Genomic DNA, 19947 nt, shown 5'->3' on the forward strand with positions numbered 1-19947 from the left:
GCGATGTTGGTGACTTGACCTCCTCCAACTGCAGAGCTGATTCCACCTCCATAGCCGCCTCCATAACCACCACCAAAGCCGCCCCCATAGCCGCCCCCATAACCACCGCTGCTGCCGCCACTGCTGTAGCTGCTGGCTCCGATTCCGTGGTCGATATAGGCACCTCCGCCATAGCTACCCAGGGAGCCAACCACTCCCCGTTTCTCTACCTGCTTCTCCTCTGCCAGAGCCAGTCCAAACAGTAACACGCACACCTGAAAATGAGAGCCAAGGTTATCAACCACTCTGAGAGAGCGGTTTAGAGATTCAGTGCATAATTACTTGCATGTTCACAGTTCTCATCATGCTGTTGAATAATAATTCTTAATAATATTAACGGTTTCTGGCAAGTATATCGTCAGATGGAACATGTGGCGAAAACTTGATACCTAACCTGAATGAAGAAAAACTCACGAGGAACATCGCTCTGTAAATGTCTGCTCGGTACTAAAATTCACATTGCCCACCTTCCACTCTCGACATTCCTGGTACAATGGCTTTCAATTAAAATCTCTGTGTGAAATAGTGTTTATGACAATGATTTAATGTATTACTAGATAATTAATATTTAAGTACTGAGTTATTCATTCCTTGTAGGTAAAAAGAAAGTTTCCCAAAAAATGGATTTTCCCTTTGTTTGTCCGCCAAGAACACCGTTTACCAGATAGGAAACTGCGTCACCTGGTGAGTCCTTGCCATTCATGCGAATTTCGCCTGTTCTGTTTCCTTGTGTGATGCGATGTTTTATTTTAGATGACTCATTCAATACATAATACTTTATCTTACTTCTTAGGATGGAAAGTCTTGGAAATTAGGCTATGGAGACTGGAAAGGAATGTAGTTAAATAAGAAAAAAGAAGTTTAGATACTACCAAGTAGAAATTAATTTGCATTTAATGGAAATAATTAAGCTGGTCATGACCGTGTAGCAGGAGCAAAGTGAATGAACCTTGAGTAACAACCCTTACTCTGTTCTTGATACTAACAACATTTAATACAGAAATTTCACAGTAGCGTTTAATAAAGGAGGACAGCAATAATTTTCTTATTGATAGGAGTAAACGGTAGGATAAAGTTAACTCAGAACGTGCATTGCATAATGTACTCCTAAAACCTCAACTGTGGTGCCTATACTTTGCGCACCTAACTCAAGCGTCCACTGTGAAGTTTTTCCTTCACAGAATAACTTCTCTTCGGTCCCATCCAGAAACATTAACACTGGTCGTAGTATCCAGTTTAAATGCGCTCAATAAATGTTGTTAAAACCGACTGTATGTGCATCGTAGAGGTCGCATACTGCTACGAGTGTTAACACACTGCCGGCCGGAGTGGCCGAGCGGTTCTAGGCGCTTCAGTCCGGAACCGCGCTGCTGCTACGGTCGTAGGTTCAAATCCTGCCTCGGGCATGGATGTGTGTGATGTGCTTAGGTTAGTTAGGTTTAAATAGTTCTAAGTTCTAGGTGACTGATGACCTCAGATGTTAAGTCCCATAGTGCTCAGAGCCATTTGAACCATTTGTTAACACACTAAAATAGAAACTAAACTATATCAACGGAACTTCGTTGTTTGTTAGTGAGTGCAACATATGTTGCCAGTGTGAGAAAATCTGTTTGCTGCCCTATTTATCTGCTAGAGAGTATGTTGTAGACGTAAAATTTACTCGTTCGGCGTCATAACACAACACTGCAATTATGGTCAACGAACATGTAAACGAAATTCTGAATATCGGCTTTGGTAAATGCAAATTATGATCCTCGGTAGGTTGTCACATCAATACGCCGTTACAGTAAAGAAATTTAGTTTGACAGACGATTCAGGTTTTCAACCGCCACAATGCTTCCTTCCCTTGCTCCAGAAGCTCAAGTTTTACAAGTAGATACTGAGCAGAAAGTCTGAAATGATGACCATCAAATTTTCTCAAATTTTTTTATATTTGTGTCCACACTGACTAATATCTCCACGAATGTGTAATTTTTGGTAGATACCTCAATATATTTATCTGTTACTCCTGCTTTATATCTAGCATTTCTTTTCATGATCAGCTGAGAAATGGATGCACATTTGGTTGCAGCAAAGACACTTCTGAGAGTTATTTAAGAAACTCACGCAAGAACTTTATTACATCGTATCCGAGTGTTATCCTTTGTTAAAGATATGGAATTCCATGAACAAACGGATGATACCGTCTCCACTAACTGTCCTTATAAATATTACTCTTTCACATCCACTGGATGGACGTGATTACTCTAAGTGGGAAGGATTATCGGAGTAGATCGTACAATAGAGAATTACTCACCAGGATCCTCATTGCTGCTGCTGAAGATGGTACAGGTGGAGCAAGCAATGACTGATGCCAGTGTGAGGTGTCTGTGCGACTTATATACACCGCCCACTTCCCCCACGCGCTGGAAACCAGCGAGGTGTGAAGTGCTTTCTCAGAGCATTACTGCAGTTAGCCTAGCATGATGGTTGGGGTGCATATCGACCGTCCGTTCGACGCCGTAATACTCAAGACCATATGTACATCATCAAAATACACTGGATAAAAAAGTTTTACAAATAAATACCTATTTATAAATACATATTTCTTTATATCACTTCATCTTCCAAATGCACGATTTTCTATGGTGGGTTCAAATGGTTCAAATGGCTCTGAGCACTATGGGACTCAACTGCTGTGGTCATAAGTCCCCTAGAACTTAGAACTACTTAAACCTAACTAACCTAAGGACATCACACACATCCATGCCCGAGGCAGGATTCGAACCTACGACCGCAGCGGTCGTGCGGTTCCAGACTGTAGCGCCTTTAGCCGCTCGGCCACTCCGGCCGGCTTATGGTGGGTTCTTAGAGACACGTGTCTGTTGGGATGTTCCCTTGTTTCCGAAACGCTCAACAAATAAAATTATTTCGTGTGTATCTATGGTATGAAAAGAGTGCTTTGAGAGTTGTTTGACAATTATTAAATGACTCTTGTAGAACAATTATGGTTCTGGAGAAATAGTGTTACTGAACACAAGGACATTCGTGTTAGAGAGCATTGGAAAAGTATTTTGCACAAGCCTTGGATTTCAAGTGACTTTGGACACCTGTTCGCGCCATATATTTGCGCAGACGGCCGGGATGAAAATACCGAAGCAGCTAGGATAGAAACGGATTCTCAGAAAATGTTGCATACCCATTTTCTCGAAACTTCAGTAAATCCGGAAGCTTTCAGCGTTCTGCAATCATTAATCGGAACAACAGTGTGTGAATGTAGATGGTCGGAAGAAGTTTTCATCATCACCTTTAAAGAGTGTATTGTGTTCTGTCGAATGAATGAAATGGAGAGAGTTAATCTCGTTTCACGTAAAATATATATTGTAGGTACTTTGAAACCATAAATGTGACAACTTTGACAATGACATCGCAGGGCTATGTGGAGCTGCCGACCTTCATAGCAAATAGCTGTAATGGATAAACTGAAATAAAATAAATTTCGTTTTTCGGTTATCTACATGAGATTAAATAGCAAGATCTAGATAAGCAGGAGTCGTGAATGAATTAGGAACGTAAGTATTTGTAACGAGTATAAATGGGTATTCAAACACTGGCTTTTGTAATCCAGCTGACATGTTCATTTGCCATTAATAAAATTTGTGCGTGACTATTGCCAAATGTGCTACCTTCTACATAATAAATGAGTTAAAATACGTGGCGTTCTGTTATTTACAAGTACTAATCTGGGCATTCTGACAGTCTCCAAGTTCAACACATTTTCCGCCCCTTCACAAGGATCATTTCACTACAGTCTTGATCTCTTCATTGCCCTTTCTAAGGATTCAGATTGACTTAAAACGAAGTCCTTTTGATTTTAGCAAACACATGGTAGCTTCCTTTCAGTAAGTAAAAGATCGGTAGTATACGATCTGGCGAGTGACATACTCGTCACTGTGATATGACTTTCGGGAAACTACATTTTAACGTCTTGCATATAAACGAGCGCGTTCTATAAAATAAATTCGTTTGCATTTTTTCACAAAACCCGAATGTGTTCTGCAAAGTATCCATGTGTACACGTCGGTATTTGCCCTTGACGCTCTTAATATTGCATATGCTGAAGAGTCCTACGTGATACATACACTGTAGGCATTTAGAAGTCCCTAAAGACTACTTCGAATGCGGGTTGTGTCAACGTTCTCGATTTGAGTTTGCTGTAAGAACAGCGGCTACTTTTCAACGATTACCATTACGTTCCCTAGAATCTTTGTTTCACTTTAGTAGGCGCCGTGTTGAGCTGGTACATTTCTGATTTCCTCCCACTTCAAGGGCCAGAACTGCTTGATAAAGATACCAAATAAGAGCAAACGTGTACTAGAATTTGGTCGAGTAACGTCTCGCATGGTGTCACCCTAACATATGAATTGCATTTTTTCCCGAATCTTCCCAGCAAATCTGTCTTCCATTCGCCTCTCTTACTACCGACTTCATGTATTTCTTTTACGTTTTATATTGCCTTGTGGCTTTGCTCCGAGTTACTTAGGAGCAGGCATTTGCCGCCTGCGACACAACAACTTTTTCAGTGTTTTTATCGTGGTTCACTTCTTCATTTCCTCCCTCTTTTTTGCATTTAAGAGGTGTAATCTCAACTACTAGCTGCTCTAAAAGCAGGTTCGCGCAGTCTGTACCGTTGTTGTTATTAGTCTGTTTTGTATGATCAGTGACCATTAGTTTCAGCCTAGCCAGTTTAGAGATGCCATATGTGACTCAACAGTACAGTAGCAAGTTTCGGGGGCGTGCCGCAAATTAAAGCTTCCGATTTCTTTACGTGAAAACTCTTAAATATTTTTAAATAAACGAAACTTTATTAACACTCTACATACTTATCCCTCAGCACAGTCGCCCTGACGACGAACACATTTCTCCCACGGAGAGACCAGTGGGTTGATAATGTAGAATGTTTGACTTTGTTAACGGAGCCAAAACCTCACCTCTGCTTGCACCGCTTCATCACTATCAAAAGTTGGAAATTAGTGGTAAGTTCTGTGAGACCAAACTGCTGAGGTCACCGGTCCCTCGGCTTACGCACTACTTAATCTAACTTAAATTGACTTACACCAAGGGTAACACACGCACACACACCCATGCCCGCGGGAGGACTCGAACCTCCGACGGGGGGGGGGGGGGGGGGGGGGGGGAAGGTGAGGGGGGGGGGAGCCTCTCGAACCGTGGCAAGACGCCCTAGACCGCACGGATATACCGCACCGCCTCACGACTATCAAAGTGAAGTCCTCGAAGGTATTCTTTAATTTTTAGAAGCAGATGGCTCGAAGTCCAGACCGTATGCGGAGTGAATGATCGATGGCAGTGAAACTAAGGCGTCTGTTTGTTGCGTATGTCACACTGTTCGTATGTGATATTACATTGTCATGCAGATGGAGAGGGTTCTCCATGTGTGGGCGATCTCTTCGAATTCGAAACTCGATTAGAGTAGGCTGTTTGGCACGCACCGACGTAGTTACGTGACACACCGCCATGTTAGATGCTACAGTTTGAAGACCTTTAGGGCAGAGGGCGCAGATATGTAGGGATGAGGAATAAAGTTTTACAACGTCAGTAACTTCTGTTTCATTAAAAACTTTTTAAGAGTTTTCACATGAAAAGATAGGGTGGCACTACTTTTCAGGGCACCCTTGTACACGTGTAGCTTTTCCTGTCTCTCTCTCTCTTTTCTATGTTTTATTTTATTACCCGAGTGTAAATGTAATTTAGTAAATTGTAGATTTACGCAGTTGTGGCACAGTTGTCATTTCTTTTGAACGGCCAACTACACAACTCAGTAAGGTGTCAATATCAGTTGGTTGACACATGAGCAAGGTATCACGTTATGTACTTACCTTTCTGTATGTGCTTCTGTAGTTTCGGTACCGAGAGCTATATGAAACCCGAAGTGGAAAGCTCTGAAATATGTAACGAGTCGTGGCTCGTACATCGAAAAGGCAGAGTAAACGCCGTAGGAGTGGGGTGTTCAAAGCACTCGACAAAAATATTCCATCAAGTCGAAACTGAGTCTAACTGTGAAGTTACCTGGACGTGTGTAACAGAAGCTAGGTGAACTCAATTACTACTAGATGGTTAAGATGTATGTATGCTGTGCGCAGACGCAGCATAAGCTAACCGCAGTTTGCGAATAGCTGAGGACGCTTTTGGCGACGGTCAGGCATCTTCAGGCTACTGCTCCGGGGTGTAGCGGTGGCGGAGAATCCGGTGCGTCCCAAGTGATATTTCGAGTGTCACTTGTTTCGCCCCCGGGCTCTCCTGCTGAGACACCATTCAATGTACCCGACGCAGTGGAACTGCCCTCACTGCAGGATGGAGGGCGGTTGGTAAGCGTGTCGCTCGAGGTGGGGACGATATATGGAGGCTGGTCGTCTGGCCTCGCCCATTCACCTTTTGATTGGACTGGTGGGCATTTCTTCAGCAGAGTCAGAGCAACAATACGGAAGGAGGTATTTGCTAGTTATCGAGAGCTCCAATGTTAGGTGCATTATGGAGCCGCTTAGGGAAATGGCGTCTAAGGCCGGAATGAAATCCAATCTGCACTCGGTTTGTTTGCCAGGAGGCCTCATACGTGACGTGGAGGAGATTCTGCTCGCCGTTATTGAGCGTGCAGGCTGCAGCCGTCTGCATGTTGTGGCGTCTGTCGTTTGGGTTCTGAGGTTATCCTCAGTTAATACTGTCGGCTGGCTGAAATGGTGAAGGCTCCTGGCCTCGCGTGTGATGTGCAGACAGCTCTCACAGTTTGCAGCATCGTTCTCAGAACTGATTACTTTTAATTGGAGCCGAGTGGAGGATCTCGACCAAAGACTCCGTCTGTTCTGTGACGATCGTGGTTGCAAGGTATCTGGACCTGCTGTATGGGATGTAGTATCGCAGGAATCCCCTTCATACACGTAGAATCCAGCTACTCAGTAGTGTACTTGCGGACTGTACGTGGCAGCTTTTTAGGTTAGGCGCCAGTTTGAGATCCTGTGGTGAACGCTCGCCAGTCAACACAGATACAGGTAAACCAGACTGCATTCGAAGTCAAGACACTTCGACTGACAAAAATTTGATAGTGGTTTGTGGGATTACTCGTAACAAAGTTCCTGAATTTACTGACATCCAGGAAAGTTGTCAAGCTCATATTATTCTCGGTACCGATGTATGACTGAAATCCGAACTAGGAAGCTATGAAGTATTTGAAGAGCCATGCAACGGATATCGAAAAGACAGATTAAACGCCTTAGGAGGGGGCTGTTGATTGCAGTCGACAAAAATATTGTGTCTGTTAAGCCGAAACTAGCTTCGAAGTTATCCGGACAGGCCTAGGTGAAGTGGAGTTAATTACCGGATGTGACAGTTTTAGAATCATTAAGAGAAAGCCTACGCTCTGTAGCGCGGAAACATCCAGATCACGCAATATTAGTTGGTGTCGTCTTTAAGTTTGACAGACTGGGTCGTCTGTGGACTCATTGCATGTGATACTGGCAGGCAGTCTTGTAAAGTATTTTTGAACATGTTTTCAGAAAACTGTTTTAAGCAGTTAGTTCGACAGCTCACAGGCAATAGAAGTAGTTTAGAATTTAGCTCCAAACAGGCCTGACATTACGCAATACAGAGACAGGAGTAATGATGTCATCACAGCGACGCTGGTTACTAAAATTAATAAATCCACCAAGAACCCTGAGAGGGAACTTTTTTTATAGAGAAAGTAGATACGCAATTGTTAGTGTCAATGAAAAAAGGAAATACGCACTAGTTAGCTCCAGTATAACGGACGTAGATAAATTGTGAGCAAAGTTTCAACGGGTTGTAAATCGCTCTCTGGAGAAGAACGTGTCGAGTAGGTAGATTACAAACGAGAGAGACCCACCGTAGTTTAATAACAAAACTAGGAAAGTGATGATGAAACAGAAACTATTGCTCTAGGCTGAAAAAGAAATGCGCAAATGAAGACATATAAAACATAGCAGTCATTCGCGCATCTGTGGAAACATCAATGAACGCTTACAATAACTACCATCGTCATACCTCAGCAAAATATCTTGCCAAGAACCAGAGAAAATTCTGGTCCTACATAACACCGGTAAGCGCTTCAAATGTTCTGTTCATTCTCTCATTGACTGGTCTGATATAGCAACAGAAGAGAGGAAAGGGAAAGCCGAAGTTTTAAACTTGGCGTGCAACAAATCATGTATGCAGGATGATAGAAACATATTGTCGTTTGGACTTCGTGTGAACTCCCGTAAGGAGGACATAGTAATAGGTTTCCAGAGAAACAACTAAAACACAGGGGCAGCCTTGCGAACCGTGACAAGACGCCTGAGACCACGCGGCTACCCCTCGCGGGCGGCTGTTTGCTGATGATGCTGTGGTATGCTGGAAGATGCCGTCGTCGGGTGATTGTATGGTGATAAAAGATGACTCAGACAATATTTATAGTTGATGTGATGAAAGGCAGCTTGCTCTAAATGTAGAAAAATGGAAGTTTCCGCAGATGAATAGGGAAAACGTCCCGAAATGTTCGTATACGGCACAGTAATGCAGGTGTAACGTTGTAAAGCAATGTCAGTTGAAACGAGCACTTAACAATTGTAGTAGAAAGGGCGAAAGGTCGACTTCGGTATATTTTGAGAATTTTAGGAAAGTATGGATCATCTGTAAAGGAAACCGCGTTTAGAGCACTGGTGTGACCCGTCCTTGAGTTCTACCCGAGAGCGTGGGATCCCCAGCGCGGCGGATTAAAGGAAGACATCGAAGCATAGCAGAGGCGAGTTGATACATTTGTCACGGGTAAGTTGGATTACTACGCGAGTATTATGGAGATGCTTTGTGAACTGAAATGGAAATTCCTGGAGGTAAGTCGACGTTCTTTTCGTGGAACACTACTGAGAAAATTTACAAAACTGGCATTTGAGGTTGACAGCATAGAGAGACCACGTTTCCGTAAGGACCACCAAGATAAAATGATATAAATAAGGGCTCGTTGACAGGCATGTAGTCAGTCGTTTTTTCTTTCCTCGCTCTGTTTGCGAATAGAACAGGAAAGGAAGTAGTTAAGAGAGGTACAATGTATACTCCGCCACGCACCATTCAGCGACTTGCAGAGTGTATCCACTAGGTAATCAAATGTGTCCGGACACCTGGCTGAAAATGAGTTAGCAGTTCGTGGTGGCCTCCATCGGTAATGCTGAAATTCAATATGGTGTTGGCCCACCCTTAACCTGGATGACAGCTTGCACTCTCGTAGGCATACGTTCATTGAGCTGCTGGAAGGTTTCTTGGCGAGTGGCAGCCCATTCTTCGCGGAGTGCTGCACTGAGGAGAGGTATCGATGTCGGTCGGTGAGACCTGGCACGAAATTGGAGTTCCAAAACATCCCAAAGGTGTTCTGTAGGATTCAGGTCAGGGCTCTGTGCAGGCCAGTCCATTACAGGGATGTTATTGTCGTGTAACCACTCCGCCATAGGCCGTGCAATATGAACAGGTGCTCGATCGTGTTCAAAGATGCAATCGCCATCCCCGAATTGCTCTTCAACAGTGGAAAGCAAGAAGGTGCTTAAAACGTCAGAGCCGGCCGCGGTGGCCGTACGGTTCTAGGCACTGCAGTCCGGAACCGCGGGACTGCTGCGGTCGCAGGTTTGAATCCTGCCTCGGGCACAGATGTGTGTGATGTCCTTAGGTTGGTTAGGTTTAAGTAGTTCTAAGTTCTAGGGGACTGATGACCTAAGATGTTAAGTCCCATAGTGCTCAGAGCCATTTGAACCAGCCAAAACGTCAGAGTAGGTCTGTGCCACGCAAAACAACAAGGGGTGCAAGCCCCCCTCCATGAAAAACACGACCATACCATAACACCACCACTTCCGAATTTTTCTGTTGGCACTACACACGTTGGCACTACACACGTTGTAAGATGACGTTCACCGGGCATTCGCAATACGTACATCCTGTCATCGAATCGCCATATTGTGTACCATGAGTCGTCTCTACACAACGTTTTTCCACTGTTCAATTGTCCAATGTTTACGCTTCTTAAACCAAGCAAGGCGTCATTTGTTATTTACCGGCGGGATGTGTAGCTTATGAGGAGCCGCAAGACCATAAAATCCAAGTTTTCTCACCTTCTGCATAACTGTCATAGTACTTACAGTGGATCCTGATGCAGTTTGGAATTCTTGTGTGGCCTGGGTAGATATCTGCTTATTACACTTTACGACCCTCTTCAACTGTGGGCGGTCTCTGTCAGTCAACAAACGAGATCGACCTGTACGCTTTTGTGCTGTACGTGACCCTTCACGTTTCCATTTTACCATCACATCGGAAACAGTGGACCTAGGGAATATGGAAATCTCGCGTACAGACGTATGACACAAGTCACACCCAATCATCTGACCACGTTCGAAGTACGCAGAGCGCCCCATTCTGTTCTCTCACGATGTCTAATGACTACTGTGGTCGCTGACATGGAGTACCTGGGAGTAGGTGGCAGCACAATGCACTTAATATGAAAAAGCACGCTTTCGGGGGTGTGTGGATACTTTTGATCACGTAGTGCATGTGGCTATAGATATAGGTTTGTTTGATGTGAAAATGTCAGACGTTTTCTACTAATTCTGTAATAAGGTGCTACGCGTTTCTTTCTCGTTCATGAACATTATCTTGCGTTTATTCGACTTGCTCGTATAGCGTTACGCGCAGCACGCTACCTTGCGGGATAAGGTTAGTGAAACCTTGCTGTTATCCGCGGAGCGGATAAGCGATCGTGTCTCGTGTACTGGCGAGCCCACACTCGTTTAGATAAATACTTGTCTGGTCCCTAATTTTCGCCTCAGAAAATACGATACACAAAGAGCTGAAATACTGTGGCACAGAACAAAGTTTATACAATTCACTGATGGGAGGCGCGCACGACTTTCCTCCCTTTTTCACAGAAAAAGGACGGTAGGTTTATTTCCGACTCCACAAAAACAGTACAACTGACAACTGCAGAGACTGAAGAGGCTTCTGGCCACAATGTTAAATAAAATATATCTGCCAGATCTCTAGTTCAGCAGACCCCGAACTAGACAAGAATATTGCGAAGAAGCAAACCATGCACTTTTCCATATTTAAAAAGAGCTGACGTTCATTTCATCGTGTTGATATACCGTCGTTTTAGTCCCACATTGCACTAGTATTAACCATCAACGAAAATCTTAATCACACAATCTGAGAGAATTGCGGACTTTATGTGATAAATCGTGTATTTGCAATGAAAATATTGGCAATCACATTTTTTTCCTACGACGCCCTTTACAACATACTATATTCCATCATTCAAAAATTCTTCGACCGGATCACGCAATTGAGAATGTAAATGCGTTAGTGAGTACAGTGTCTTTTAGTCACGAGTTCTTCACACGAATTCATGCTGCTGCTTTGTAGAAATACTTCTTATCTTCGATCTGTACTGTGCATACGGCTTTTTGAGTCCGTCTGTCACTATCCGGTTGTGAAATATGTAGAACAAATGTAGATTAGCATTTACACCTCATCCATGTTAATCTCTAATGTGCTGCGTTGTGGTCATCTGCTGGAAATCCAAATCTTCTTTGTCTCATGCTAAAGACTTCTATTACAAGAAGTGACCCTCATCCTACCAATAACATTTTCAAAGAACCCTGAGGAGCGGACAGTGTTTAAGGGCAACTTCTTGCTCTTTGTGTGGTAAACTTTCCCTAAAAGACAGAACTAGCAATGATAAACGCCATGATTTTGCAGAAAGCAATGGAATTCATTGGATTAAAGACACTCAATAGGTATCCACAGTACTTGTGGCTTACAATGTCACGGTGATTTCTCAACTGCAAAAGGATTTCGAATTATTTCTCCATTCGGATCTTCAGGAAAGGACTGCCAAGGGGGTGGTGACCACGAGAAAAATATTAAATTAGCAAAGAAAGGCTAGCATACTATGATATCTCGAAAATAAGATCTTTGCACCAAAATGAAATTAGTCTCCTGTATTAAGTACGGAACATATGCAGGTCGCTTGAAATATGCAAGCTAAGATCGTAAGAAAAGTTCAGACTTTATGCGGAAATAAAATTCTGTTATTTTTCAAAATACAGTAAGCAAGAATTCGGGCACAAAACAGATGACGCACTACTATCGTTAATTAATTTTTGTCTTAGTTTTTTTAAACACACATGGCTTGTATATTTGCATTACTGATAAAATGGATGTGGAGCGGGACTTATTGATGACGAAAATACTGATATCCACACCACACATTGCAAGTACAATCGAACTTCAAATCAAATATTTCTGCACCTAAATTGCCTGTATTTTTTAAAATTAAAATACATGAGGTTATCTTTTTGTAATTACTTAAATAAATTACAGATTACTAGATTAGTATGGTCCTATCGTTGTACCACGCTTTATATTCATCAGATTACGAGAAATAATTGGTTCTATAACGCTAAAAAACACACTTGAACACTACTACACTAAGTGAATTCGTCGATCAGAATTACCAAAGTAAACAATGTCATTCCAACGGCGCTGCCACTGACGACATCTTACACCCACTAAAGGTAGTTTCAGCTAGTTCACTATTTATCCATACGTCTTGTCATGCTTGGAATGCCTTTAGCACAACAGTATGATCAGAATTTTTGCTGATAAATAAAACAGCAATTGTCAAAGAAAAACATTTGGGAAGGCGGACATGTATCGTCATCTTACCAGCATTGCTTCAATCAGCTATTTGGCAGGGATCCTCCTCAACGGAGTAAGTTCATCTTCATTTATATAAGCACTCCATTTCTCCAGGTGAGAGTTAAAATTCACATATCCCACTTACCGTTCTATAACAGAATATTTCACGTTATTTTATGCAGCCATTTTAAACTTGAAGCAGTAATCGCTGCTTCTAGAAGTTCCACATTAGTTGATACTATTTAATTATCATGTGACTTACTGCCTACCACTTGTGAAGGTAGTAAGAAAACTAATCCCTGTGCCAATCCATCGTATTGGACATAGTCGGCATCTGCTGCCGATTCATTGGAAACCATCTTTCAGACGGTAACGTCGTCTTCCTGAACCTAATCACCCTCTTTTTACTTTTTCCTCAACCTCGTTATCCTCATCATTATCATCATTGTAATCATCCTCCTCCTCCACCATCCCCTCCTCATCATCTTCAATTTATTCGTCATAATCATCTCTTCTACTTCTTCTCCAATATCACCAGTTTTACGCTCTCATAAACGCATTGTCTTCTTTGACTTTAACGTCTTCATCATCCTCATCTGGGTCTGTCTTCATCTCCTTTCGGAACAGCTGTCCTAGTCTCTGTAGCGGTTGAGAAATGGGTAGGTTAAAGAGCATACCTCTCGAATTGCCTCTTCAAGCGTACTGAAGCGTCAGGCGTTTTAAGCTGCTACCTCCATCTTGTTGCACCATTATCTTCGACAGTGTTTCTTTTCTGTCTTTTTCCACCACCAACCTCTTTGGCGGTGTTGGAATGTAAACAATTCGTATTATGTAGTTTTCCATGTCTATTGCGAAAATATGCAGTTTATGCTATGAATTGCGTTAAAGATTTCGTAAAAACACCTTCGTCCACATTTTCTGAAATCGTTTGTATTTAAGCTATGTTGCGGTTAAGTGTATGTATTACATCAGGTACTTCGATTAGATTTTCTTGTTATTCAGTGACCGCTTCACACATAGCCCTCCTTACGCTAACTTTGACATCGTTTAGCTTCTGTTTGTCTGAGAGGTTTTGGCTGCGTTTACATTTGGAGTGAAGCTCTCTTTGCTTTCGGTTTATTGGGAGAATTTTAGGAAAGTCAATAGTTTTAAGTGTGTCACACTTTAGCTTTGTGTGTCACACTTTAGCTTTAAACATAATTCCGTTGTCATTACCTAAGTTCAATGGCAGTGGTCACCAGGCCCGCATTATGATGGGAGTGTTCCACACACAGTTGTTACAGTATGTATGTGGATCACCTCCATGAAGGCGAATTGAGTACCCCGTTGCCGCCACATTGTCTCCTACCTCTGTGTTTTCTGTAACTCATAACCGTAACTTCGTCATGAAGCTAAATTAGGCACGTACATTAGTTTTTGACTTGATTTTAGACCATTCCAGGTCGAATATACTAATCATGAGTAACGACCATATATTTTATATGGCCCGTATTGCCGGATGTTACAGATTAGATATAGACTTGTTCATAAGTTCCATCATGATCATTTGTGTGCTAAGTCAATAGGATGTTCATGCGTTGTAACCATAGCTAAGCAAGTGCTTAACATTTACGTCTCAAAAAATTTTTGGAGCTAGTCATAATAATAACGATGTTGGCTTTATATTATCCTTCCCACCCCTAAGGTCTTTTTAGGTGATTAAACTTCGTGCTTAAGCACAAAATTTTCCTAGACAGGCCATACGTTGTAAGCACGACGAGATGTCTTCACCATACCATGACCAACGAATACTTCATAAATGTTAAGACAGTCGATCTAAGTACGTTCTGCACAGGATAACATATACGCCCTTTTCCTCAGCTGTACCTTTTATTTCACTTTATTATTTAGGAATTAGGTTCGCGTCTTGTGGCAAGAAGTAACTATCACGCAGTTTATGGGCAGCCGCAAAGTATTGTGTCCTCCTAGGTGGGCTTCATGACGCTACGGTCAGTTCCAGTACAGCACTCGTGGCTGCCGTATCGCGGTCGAGAAGTGGGGCCGAGGGAGTTTAAAATAAGTTTTTACAGTCTGACGATAATTTATGGATTTGTAGTTTTAGCTTGACGATGTCCACTATGGACAAACGGCAGTTACTTTTATTCTGAAGAATGTTGGGTTATCCCGACTGAAACCTAGGTAAATCTAGGTAAACATTGTAACTGAGGCTGTTCGTTATTGGATTTAAAATTAATATTTATACAGTTGCTGACAGGGCCGCGAAATGTTGAAAATATTTTAGGAAAGAGTGGTTCACCTGTAAAGGAGACCGCCTACGTGGTACACTGGTGCGACCTATTCCTCAAATGGCTCTAAGCACTATGGGACGTGACATCAGCCTCTTGACTTAGTGCTTCTTAAATCTAACTAACCTAAGCGTATCACACACATCCATGCCTGAGGCAGTATTCGAACCTGCTACCGCAACAGCAGCGCGGTTCCGGACAGAAGCGCCTAGAACCGCTCGGCCACAGAGGTCGGCGCGACCTATTCTTGAACACTGCTCGAGTGTTTGGGACCCGTACCAAGTCGGATTGAAGGAGGACATCGAAGCAATTCAGAGACGGGCGGCTAGATTTGTTACCGGTAGGTTCGAACAACACATAGATCTTATAGTGACGCTTTTGGAACTCAAATGGAAATCCCTAGACTGAAAGCGACGTTCGTTTTGATAGATGCTATTGAGAAAATTTAGAGAACCGGCATCTGAAGATGACTGCCACACGATTATGCTGCCTCCAACATACACTGCACGTAAGGACTACGAATCCTACCCCCATGACCCATGGACCTTGCCGTTGGCGGGGAGGCTTGCGTGCCTCAGCGATACAGATGGCCGTACCGTAGGTGCAACGTCAACGGAGGGGTATCTGTTGAGAGGCCAGACAAACATGTGGTTCCTGAAGAGGGGCAGCAGCCTTTTCAGTAGTTGCAGGAGCAACAGTCTGGATGATTGACTGATCTGGCCTTGTAACCAAAACGGCCTTGCTGTGCTGGTACTGCGAACGGCTGAAAGCAAGGGGAAACTACAGCCGTAATTTTTCCCGAGGGCATGCAGCTTTACTGTATGCTTGAATGGTGGTGGCGTCCTCTTGGGTAAAATATTCCGGAGGTAAAATAGTCCCCCATTCCGATCTCCGGGCGGGGACTACTCACGAGGACGTCGTTATCAGGGGAAAGAAAAATGGCGTTCTATGGATCGGAGCGTGGAATGTCAGATCCCTTAACCGGGCAGGTAGGTTAGAAAATTTAAAAAGGGAAATGGATAGGTTAAAGTTAAATATAGTGGGAATTAGTGAAGTTCGGTGGCAGGAGGAACAAGACATTTGGTCAAGCGAATACAGGGTTATAAATACAAAATCAAATGGGGGTAATGCAGGAGTAGGTTTAATAATGAATAAAAAAGTAGGAGTGCGGGTAAGCTGCTACAAACAGCATAGTGAACGCATTATTGTGGCCAAGATAGACACGAAGCCCATGCCTACTACAGTAATACTAGTTTATATGCCAACTGGCACTGCAGATGATGAAGAAATTGATGAAATGTATGATGAGATAAAAGAAATTAGTCAGGTAGTGGAGGGAGACGAAAATTTAATAGTCATTGGTGACTGGAATTCGAGCGTAGGAAAAGGGAGAGAAGGAAACGTAGTGGGTGAATATGGATTGGGGGAGAGAAATGAAAGAGGAAGCCATCTGGTAGAATTTTGCACAGAGCATAACTTAATCCTAGCTAAAACTTGGTTCAAGAATCATAAAAGAAAGTTGTATACATGGAAGAATCTTGGAGATACTAGAAGGTATCAGATAGAATATAAATGGTAAGACAGAGATTTAGGAACCAGGTTTTAAATTGTAAGACATTTCCAGTGGCAGATGTGGACTCTGACCACAATCTATTGGTTATGAACTGTAGATTAAAACTGAAGACACTCTAAAAAGGTGGGAATTTAAGGAAATGGGACCTGGATAAACTGACTAAACCAGAGGTTGTACAGAGTTTCAGGGAGAGGATAAGGGAACAATTGACAGGAATGGGGGAAAGAAATACAGTAGAAGAAGAATGGGTAGCTTTGAGGGATGAAGTACTGAAGGTGGCAGAGGATCAAGTAGGTAAAAAGACAAGGGCTAGTAGAAATCCTTGGGTAACAGAAGAAATATTGAATTTAATTGACGAAAGGAGAAAATATAAAAGTGCAGTAAATGAAGCAGGCAAAAAGGAATACAAACGTCTCAAAAATGAGATCGACAGGAAGTGCAAAATGGCTAAGCAGGGATGGCTAGAGGATAAATGTAAGGATGTAGAGTCTTATCTCACTAGGGGTAAGATAGATACTGCCTACAGGAAAATTAAAAAGACCTTTGGAGCAACGAGAGCCACTTGTATGAATATCAAGAGCTCATATGGAAACCCAGTTCTAAGCAAAGAAGGGAAAGCAGAAAGGTGGAAGGGGTATATAGAGGGTCTATACAAGGGCGATGTACTTGAGGACAATATTATGGAAATTGAAGAGGATGTAGATGAAGATGAAATGGGAGATACGATACTGCGTGAAGAGTTTGACAGTGCACTGAAATACCTAAGTCGAAACAAGGCCCCGGGAGTAGACAACATTCCATTAGAACTACTGACGGCCTTGGGAGAGCCAGACCTGACAAAACTCTACCATCTGGTGAGCAAGATGTATGAGACAGGTGAAATACCCTCAGACTTCAAGAAGAATATAATAATTCCGATCCCAAAGAAAACAGGTGTTGACAGATGTGAAAATTACCGAACTATCAGTTTAATAAGTCACAGCTGCAAAATACTAACGCGAATTCTTTGCAGACGAATGGAAAAACTGGTAGAAGCCGATCTCGGGGAAGATCAGTTTGGATTCCGCAGAAATGTTGGAACACGTGAGGCAATTCTGACCCTACGACTTATCTTAGAAAATAGATTAAGGAAGGCAAACCTACGTTTGTAGAATATGTAGACTTAGAGAAAGCTTTTGACAATGTTGACTGGAATGCTCTCTTTCAAATTCTAAAGATGGCAGGGGTAAAATACAGGGAGCGAAAGGCTATTTACAATTTGTACAGAAACCAGATGGCAGTTATAAGAGTCGAGGGGCACGAAAGGGAAGCAGCGGTTGGGAAGGGAGTGAGACAGGGTTGTAGCCTGTCCCCGATGTTATTCAATCTGTATATTGAGCAAGCAGTAAAGGAAACAAAAGAAAAATTCGTAGTAGCTATTAAAATCCATGTAGAAGAAATAAAAATGTTGAGGTCCGACGACGACATTGTAAATCTGTCAGAGACAGCAAAGGACTTGGAAGAGCAGTTAAACGGAATGGACAGTGTCTTGAAAGGAGGATATAAGATGAACATCAACAAAAGTAAAACGAGGATAATGGAATGTAGTCGAATTAAGTCAGGAGACGCTCAGGGCATTAGATTAGGAAATGAGGCACTTAAAGTAGTAAAGGAGTTTTGCTATTTGGGGAGCTAAATAACTGATGATGGTCGAAGTAGAGAGGATATAAAATATAGACTGGCAATGGCAAGGAAAGCGTTCCTGAAGAAGAGAAATTTGTTAACATCGAGTATAGATTTAAGTGTCAGGAAGTCGTTTCTGAAAGTATGGAAGTATGGAAGAATGGAAGTGAAACATGGACGATAAATAGTTTGGACAAGAAGAGAATAGAAGCTTTTGAAATGTCGTGCTACAGAAGAATGCTGAAGATTAGATGGGTAGATCACGTAACTAATGATAAGGTATTGAATAGAATTGGGGAGAAGAGTAGTTTGTGGCACAACTTGACTAGAAGAAGGGACTGGTTGGTAGGACATGTTCTGAGGCATCAAGGGATCACAAATTTAGCATTGGAGGGCAGCGTGGAGGGTAAAAATCGTAGAGGGAGACCAAGAGATGAATACACCAAGCAGATTCAGAAGGATGTAGGTTGCAGTAAGTACTGGGAGATGAAGAAGCTTGCACAGGATAGAGTAGCATGGAGAGCTGCATCAAACCAGTCTCAGGACTGAAGACAACAACACCAACAACAAGGACCACGAAGATAAGATGCGAGAAATTAGGGCTCATTATGGAGGCATGCACATAATCGTTTTTCCCTCGCTCTCTCTGCGAGTCGAACAGGTCAGGGAACCACTAATAGGGGTGCAGGGTACGCTCCACCATTCACCGTACGGTGCCTTGCTGAGTATCTATGTAGACATAGATGTAGATCTATTTCCTAGTATAAGCGTCACCTAACGTATTTTCTCTGGTTTTTATCTTAAGGCCTTACAGGTATCTGCAGATACACATCAGTCATTTCGAAACTTCGTGTGAGTCACTTCCGTTCTTCCCCATGTTAATTATGATTTTTCTTAACAGTGCAGTTAATACGTTCATCTCTCTCATATTTCCGCGTATACTGTCTAACTATTCCCGTGCTCTTTATCTTAGTTCTTAGGTCAGAACATATAAGAATAAAATGCTCAGAAAATGTAGGGGATCAGAGTTTTGTATAATTGACTTACTTACTTATCATCATTCATGTTTCTGATACTTCGACATGGTAACATCATTTTGTGTGGTTCTGTGACTGAATAGCCATGAACTATTACGAAATATTCTTCCAACATCAACGTTTATATAACTCAGAACCAGTTTCATGACAGATTGCCTGTACCAAACGCAACCGATATAATGGTACATTTTTATAGCAACTATATCTACATCTACATTTATACTCCGCAAGCCACCCAACGGTGTGTGGCGGAGGGCACTTTACGTGCCACTGTCATTACCTTCCTTTCCTGTTCCATTCGTGTATGGTTCGCGGGAAGAACGACTGTCTGAAAGCCTCCGTGCGCGCTCTAATCTCTCTAATTTTACATTTGTGATCTCCTCGGGAGGTATAAGTAGGGGGAAGCAATATATTCGATACCTCATCCAGAAACGCACCCTCTCGAAACCTGGCGAGCAAGCTGCACCGCGATGCATAGCGCCTCTCTTGCAGAGTCTGCCACTTGAGTTTGTTAAACATCTCCGTAACGCTATCACGGTTACCAAATAATCCTGTGACGAAACGCGCCGCTCTTCTTTGGATCTTCTCTATCTCCTCCGTCAACCCGATCTGGTACGGATCCCACACT

At 42.6% G+C, this 19947-nt stretch overlaps 1 protein-coding gene across 1 annotated transcript in view; it reads right to left on the reverse strand.

Moving 5' to 3' along the window:
* Window positions 1-19947, reverse strand: part of LOC126455821 (uncharacterized) — a 184189-nt gene that overhangs the window by 107998 nt on the left and 56244 nt on the right. The window lies entirely within an intron of this gene.

The sequence above is a fragment of the Schistocerca serialis genome, chromosome 2 (genome assembly GCF_023864345.2).
Source record: "Schistocerca serialis cubense isolate TAMUIC-IGC-003099 chromosome 2, iqSchSeri2.2, whole genome shotgun sequence".
NCBI classification, from domain to species: Eukaryota; Metazoa; Arthropoda; class Insecta; order Orthoptera; family Acrididae; genus Schistocerca; species Schistocerca serialis.